Source organism: Saccostrea cucullata, unplaced genomic scaffold (assembly GCF_032062105.1).
Source record: "Saccostrea cucullata isolate Sc308-1 unplaced genomic scaffold, CSIRO_AGI_Scuc_v1 ctg75, whole genome shotgun sequence".
Classification (NCBI taxonomy): Eukaryota; Metazoa; Mollusca; class Bivalvia; order Ostreida; family Ostreidae; genus Saccostrea; species Saccostrea cuccullata.
The window spans coordinates 878,482-885,797 of NW_026940114.1; positions in this window are offsets into that span (position 1 = coordinate 878,482).

Sequence of the window (7,316 nt, forward strand, 5' to 3'; positions counted from 1 at the left end):
TGTTCATCAGTTACCAAACACTTTAACCCTTTGACCTTGACCTTGGAGTTCAGTGATGATTTCTAAATAAATGATATATGATAGGATGTTCATAATACACACAATATATCATTACAAATGACATCTCACCCACAAAGACACCGAAAGCGGGGGACCACAATTCCTTGAATTTGCTTGTATATTTAAACTTTTCAATGCTGAACTGATTTTTGCTTTTACGTAGCCAGTTGCTCAGGTGAGCGATGTGGCCCCTGGGCCTCTTGTTGAAATATATATTCATGAGGCTTCCCTTGTTGAAATATATATTCATGAGGCTTCCCTGGCGAATATACACCATTTTAACGAGTTGGATAAAGACAATATCAAGTCACACGATTTTTAACAAAACTTCGAGATTATCCCTGTGAAACTATATAAAATGAATTTTTATCTAAATTGATGACGCATAACTTGATGACTGTTGATGTTGACATGCCGCGAAAGAAAGTAGATCGTGTACAAAATTTAAAGTCATTGCTATCTGCGTCTTTGAAAACAATATGTGACAAATACTGGAGCTTTATGTCAAATGAACTCTTGACCGAAAGTGGTAACTGGTAAGGGAACAAAGAATCATGATTTTTACTCGTCATTCTTTGTACGGTGGCAGTACAAACCGTGCTAGGCTAGGCTATTTGTAGATTCATTGTAGATGTATGGTTAGTTACACATATATATGTACATACGTACTATAATTTAAGAAAGCTTAGTTGAAAGTGTAAAAGGACTCTTGTTACAACAGCCTAACTTCTATGCCCTACTTTCTCTTGAAAACGATTAGGGGTGGTAAGATTCGGTTGGAATAGCCAATTTCTTTCTTTGTCTTGGAATTTTGATTCAGTTGTTTAAGATTTGAAAGAAGTTTATTCCCTTTCTTTTGAAGCTGATGGATAAATATGCAATAATTTCAAAATGGAAAACGTAGATTGAGATTATAAAATGATTTTTTGTGACAAACTGAACACGTGTATTTTTTGAACCGATTCCTGAAAGAATCAATATCTCTAATTTAAATGTAATAACGAGTTTCCGCATTTAAACATAACATAAAATCTATGAAACTTCCAATGCTTCGATCGACGTTATATTGGCTTATAAAACGAGAATACTGGCGCCCAGTTGTTTCGGCTTACAGAAATCTTCCTTCAAGAGTTAATTAGTGATTTTCAATTACATGAAATTTAACTATACAAAGCTTCTCATGAATAAAAGAAGACAAACAGTTTATTTTCACCAAATCTGCAGGATTGATGGATGACAATGTCACTGGTGATGTGGTTTATGGGTCATAAAGAAAAATAAATTACCAGGTTTATCATCTTTGGCGTGTTCTGAGATTCTCTTTGACAATGCCAATATTGATGCACTCTCTTTCTTTCTTTTTCTCTCTTTCTTCCTCTCTCTGTGTGTCTCTGTGTCAAAAGGAAATAGTTTTAAGATTTAAAAGCCCCTAATTCAACTTTACAGGGATTGATAAGCAGTTCTATAGCTTATTTTCAAAGAAAAAGTTTCACTAAGGGCTGTTTTGGCACTGTGAATTGCTGAAATAAAGAGTTCAGTTTGAGTTGAAAATGGATGAAACATCTGGATCCTTAGTGACTTCAAAACTATTCAAAATGACGTTGACTTCTTGCAAGTCCGCCTAATATTATGGAATGCATCATTATCCTTATGTCATGAAAATTTCTAGAAAGATTGCTAAATCTTAAGCTTTTTTTTTTTTTACATTTTGTATAGACCTTAACCTCAGATCTAAAATGTTGAATCAAATAATGAAAGTAATGTTTAAGAAGTTGTTTTATTTTTTGTGTCGCCTACGGAGCAGAGCGGCACTAAGAGATCAATTTACCCGGCGTCTGTCTGTATGTCCTTATGTCACACCTTGTATCTCAAGAACTTTAAGAGATTTGGAATTGATCATGATATTCTGCACATTTATTGAAAAATACCAATGCTTCATGACAATAAGTGCACATGCTAAATAGCTTAGAATTACCCCGTAAATATCAAATTATATACCTATAATATGCTGTATATTTTTATGTACTTTTAACTTTTTAGTAAAGTAGGTCAAAGGACAAGTTCAAGGATCACGAGGTCGGCAATTTACAAATACCTTAGTGCTAAGCAATTATAAATGATGGAAAAAATGAATAAAATTCACTTGACCTTTGACCTATTTTACAAAGAATATCCCGGACAGTTTAATTTATCTTAAGACTTGAATTTTGAGTGGCAGGGTGTTGATAATTTACATTTGTACTTGTTTTTCAGCTCATAATACTGTTCTTCGAAACTGTAAGATATTTGGTTACCACACAAACCGATATTTAAATTTTATAGAAATACATCGGGATCGAGATCCCACAACGGATCGTGTAGATGACATTACGCGAGTTTCGAGATTGTAACTCTCCTACAATAGAGGCGAAAAAAGTATCCATTTCAGCATGGAGGTGGGACAGGTTGTTTCTGTATACAAACGTGCACAAATAAATGAATGATATTTATGGCTTTTAAAATTTATGAAATGTTATAGAAAGATAATGTTAAACAGTGATGCATTTGATGATTTATCGAGCTTAACTATGCATATTTACAAACCTACTTTCAATGATAGGTTACTTGAAAACGAAAGACACGTTGTAGTCTTTATAAAAAGTATACCATTTTCTTGATTGTACAAACATTTTCTAAAAAGTTAGTTTTTTTTTAAGTTATAAGAAGGATAAGAATCGATGTGTCATTTAGATTGCCGATTTGCAATGATCAGATATGTATGTACCGTATTTACATGTATTAGAGTTCAATATCTCTTCCCTCGTCTGAAAAGTCTCATATCCACTGATATTTTCTTTTTTGTTACGACGTTTTTTCTTTCAAAAATGACACCTTTATATTAATTCAGTTATTCTCGAATTTTAGGGTGCATCCTGACAATCATGTAGTTATGACCAGTACATTGATGATGCAATGTATCAAATATATATAGATATCTGTCTCACCTCTCTGAAAGAGCGCACGCAAAACTTGCGTATTGGTGAAAAGACTTTGAAACACGTATTAACACATATAAAATGATGAATTATTATTTATCATGTTTAATATTCATTTATAATTATTAACTTAATTTTTCATTTGACGGTTGGGAATCGTATTTTCTTTGATTGACTGACTCTGTCGAAGTCTAATGCTATGTGTGGATTTTTGTTTTTGTTGTTTTTTTTAAGGTCACCTGAGTCACTCAGGTGACCTATTGCTATTCGTTTTTGTCCGTCGTCGTCCGTCGTGTGTTAACATTTGAACATTTTCAGCTTCTTCTCTGAAACCACTGAGCCAATTTCAACCAAATTTTGTATGCATTGTGAATTTCATGGTCCCTGCCCCCCCCCCCCCCCTTTGGGCCTGAGAAGTGGGGCCAAAACCACTAAAATTAATGAAATCTTTAAAAATCTTCTTTACTTCTGGACATCAAGCAGGCAAACTGTTAACATGAATGTAATGAGCAGTAAGTCCTCTACCAAAACTGTGAAATTCATGACCCCAGGGTCAGGAGTTCTAGTGCTAGGGCGGGGTTATGTATATTATATAGTGAAATTGCATTATTTCTTTAAAAATCTTCTCTGCTCCTGGGTATCAAATAAACCACTAAAATTAATGAAATCTGTGAAAATCTTCTTCTTTACTCCTGGACATCAAGCAGGCAAACTGTTCGCATGAATGTAATGAGCATTAAGTCCTCTACCAAAATTGTGAAATTCATGACCCCAGGGTCAGGAGTTCTAGTGCTAGGGCGGGGTTATATAGATTATATAGTAAATATGAATTATTTCTTTGAAAATCTTCCCTGCTCCTGGGTATCAAATAAACTAACCAAGTACATACCGGTAGTTATGATGAGTAAGAGTGCCTCTTTGTAATTGTGAAATTTGTAAAATTGTGAATTTTATGGCCCCAGGGACAGGGTCTCTGGTGTTAGGGCGGGGCTCTATTGATTATATAGTGAAAATGCATCAATTCTTTGAAAATCCTCTTCTCTACTCCTGGGTATTAAATAAACTAAGTACATAGTTATGATGAGCAAGAATGCCTTTTGTTAAATTGTGAATTTTATGGCCCTAGGGTCAGGGGTTCTGGTGTTAGGGCGGGGCTCTTTTGATTATATAGTAAAAATGCATTAATTTGAAAATCTTCTCTGCTCCTGTGTATTAAATAAACTAACTAAGTACATAGTTATGGTGAGCAAGAGTGCCTCTTCCTAAATTGTGAATTTTATGGCCCCAGGGTCAGGGGTTCTGGTGTTTGGGCGGGGCTCTATTGACTATATAATGAAAATGCATAATATATTTTTCAAAATCTTCTCCTCTGCTTCTGGGTATTAAATAAACTAACTAAGTACACAGTTATGATGCCTCAACCAAATTTGTGAATTTCATGGCCCCTGTGTCTGGGGTTTTGCCATTTGGTGTAAAGAGGGGGTCTTTTGATTGTATAGTGAAAATGCATATATAAATTCTTTGAATATCTTTTCCTTTGCTCCTAGGTATTATGCTAATAATCCAAGTATATATATTTATGATGAAGAAAGATGCATCTAACAAAATGGTCATTTTCATTACCCCTGGGTCAGGGGTATTGGAGGGGAGAGGGTTACATTGTCTGAAAATAAATTAATGCTTTAAAATCTGCTCTTTGGTGTCAATCAACCATTTATGATGAAATAAAATTTATGATAAAATTTCCATAATTTTGAAATATGTGGCTCCAGGGTCAGTGGTTCCTTTGGGGTGGGGTTCACAACTGGTTATAAAGTGGAAATACATTTTCTCTTTGTTACTCTGATCTACCTCTGGATATTAAGTAAATAGAGTAAGCATGCTAAGTTTATAATTATGATAAGCAATACAAGTAGTGCCTCTTTCAAAATTGTGAATTTCATGGCCTCTGGTTTAAAACACGAACCAAATTCAATTGTTGGAAAGTTGTTACATGTGTATGACTTATAAGGCCCATGGGCCTCTTGTTTTTGTGAACTATCATGATTTTTTTTTTTTGCAATAAATACTGCCATTAGCATATGAATAGCTTACCTCTCTTAGATTTAGTCACTTCTTTAAAGAAGCTAAAAGCAGGCGACACATGATTTCCTTGGAAACACTCTAGTTGGATCTCAAAGTTGGAACATATTTAAATCTGCTGAATGTGCTCAAATACACAAGCTATATTCTTCAAAATTCAAGAACAATTCAATTTAACATAGCCTGTTTTTCAATACCTGGATTTCGGCGTCTCCATATTAGTGAAAAATTCTCGAGAGGGAAGTAAAACACAATAAAAACAAACGAACATTAACTAGATTTCGATATGAAATTTCATAATAGGAAATGAAACACAAAACTCTACTTTATATTGATGTTAAATTGTGACATTGGCATTTGGTCAGTTGATATACTGACAGGAAAATTCAAGGGATAAAGTGAATCTGGCTCTTTCCATAAGCCTGATTTTTTCAGGCAAGAGGAGACATATGTTTTTTTTTCTTATAGAAGGAATTCGAGTATTGTGAATCGCTTTTTATTCGCAAGAACTTTATTTTCGCGTAATTATGCCAGACAGTGCGATCGCAAAAATTTCTAGCGTATAATAGTATTCCTCACGATTACTAGTATATAGAGGAATGTCAATAATTCGTGAAAATTTCGTTTTGCTAATAAAGACTCAATGACAATCTCGCGAAAATTTCGTGATCTACAGTATAACAATTTAATCCAGTACCCGGGTCGTAATATGCACATTGTTGAAAAGCCTCTACAATTAATTAATTAATTTCTGAGGAGTTTTCATATCTTCTTGTATCAAAGCTGTAAACAGCCATGCCTGTTGGATATTAAGGATGATAACCCGATACGATCATCAGCTTGATCTCCTCGATTAAGTTTTTTTTTTTTTTTAAATGTTTAACTTCCTTCTCAAGAATTTTTTCGCTCTTATGGAGATGCCACCACTTGCCGGTGCAGGGGTGCAAAAGACATGTACTAGGCGCTCAGGGCCATTGAGCATTGCGGTATCTTATTCATGCCAGTACCTACTGCATCATTGGACCTCGGCTTATACAGTTTCATTCGAATGACCGGTCTCCACGTCCAATAATGGGAATCGAACCAACGACGTAAGGATTAACTCCTTACTCGGCGATTCTAGCTCTAACCACTGCGCCCTCTTTACATTGATTTAAATATGGTCTGTTTTTAATTACAAGACTGACTACACGAGGTACACTTCTTTATTATTTTTTGTTTAGATATATTACATCACGGAGAAATATACTTGCTCAGTGTTATAATTATCAGTTGTTCTAATAAATCAGTTACACCTCTTCGTAGACGTATTTCTTTTCTCTTACTTTTTATACATAAGTAAAAATGACTACGTACACATCAAAGAATCTTTGATTAACTATAAAAAATTCTCTAGGAGTATCAAAGTTTTGTAACAGGAGATATCTTAAATCAAGCTTATCAAATTCATTCTTAATTTCAGTAATCCATTTGTCATTATTTGTCACTATTTGTCCAAAACGCCGAAGCAGACTTATGTATAAATACATCATCTGATAATATTACACTAAGTATGACATGATGTCCATTAACTATGTTAAGGCCCTGTCACACCAAGCTGCGTTCACACGGAGTCATTACTGCGTTGTTAATTTTTTAAAATCGCCGTGGAATCGCAGGAAAATTTCACAATTTTCTGTAAGATTTTCACAATATGAAAACGGCGTCCCTAACGGACGCGATTCTACGGCGATCTCACGGCGTTCTACTGCGTTCCCACGGAGATCTCTCGGCGATTGATTGCGCTTCCGCGGAGTTTTCACGGCGCGTCAGGAGTTTTCACCTCGTGTTCACGGCGTTGTCACTGCGCAGGCTGCGTTCACAATACGTTCACAACGCGTACTATACTCATTGATATATATATTCAGAAGGAATGTAAAACATTTTTGTTTAAAGATTCAAGTTACACGATGAAAAGACTCTAATCATGCCAAGAAATATTCCTAATACTAGTAATTAAAAATGTTCTATTTAAATAATTTATTACTGAATTATTAATAGTTTTAAGATTAAATTCCTTTTTTTCAATTTTATCGGTTCAGATATGCTGTTAGATTTTATTGATTTATTATGAATGCAAAAAAAAAAAAAATAATAATAATAAAATAAAATAAAATAAACACACTGAAAAGTTTTCTACAAAATTTAAATGAAACAACA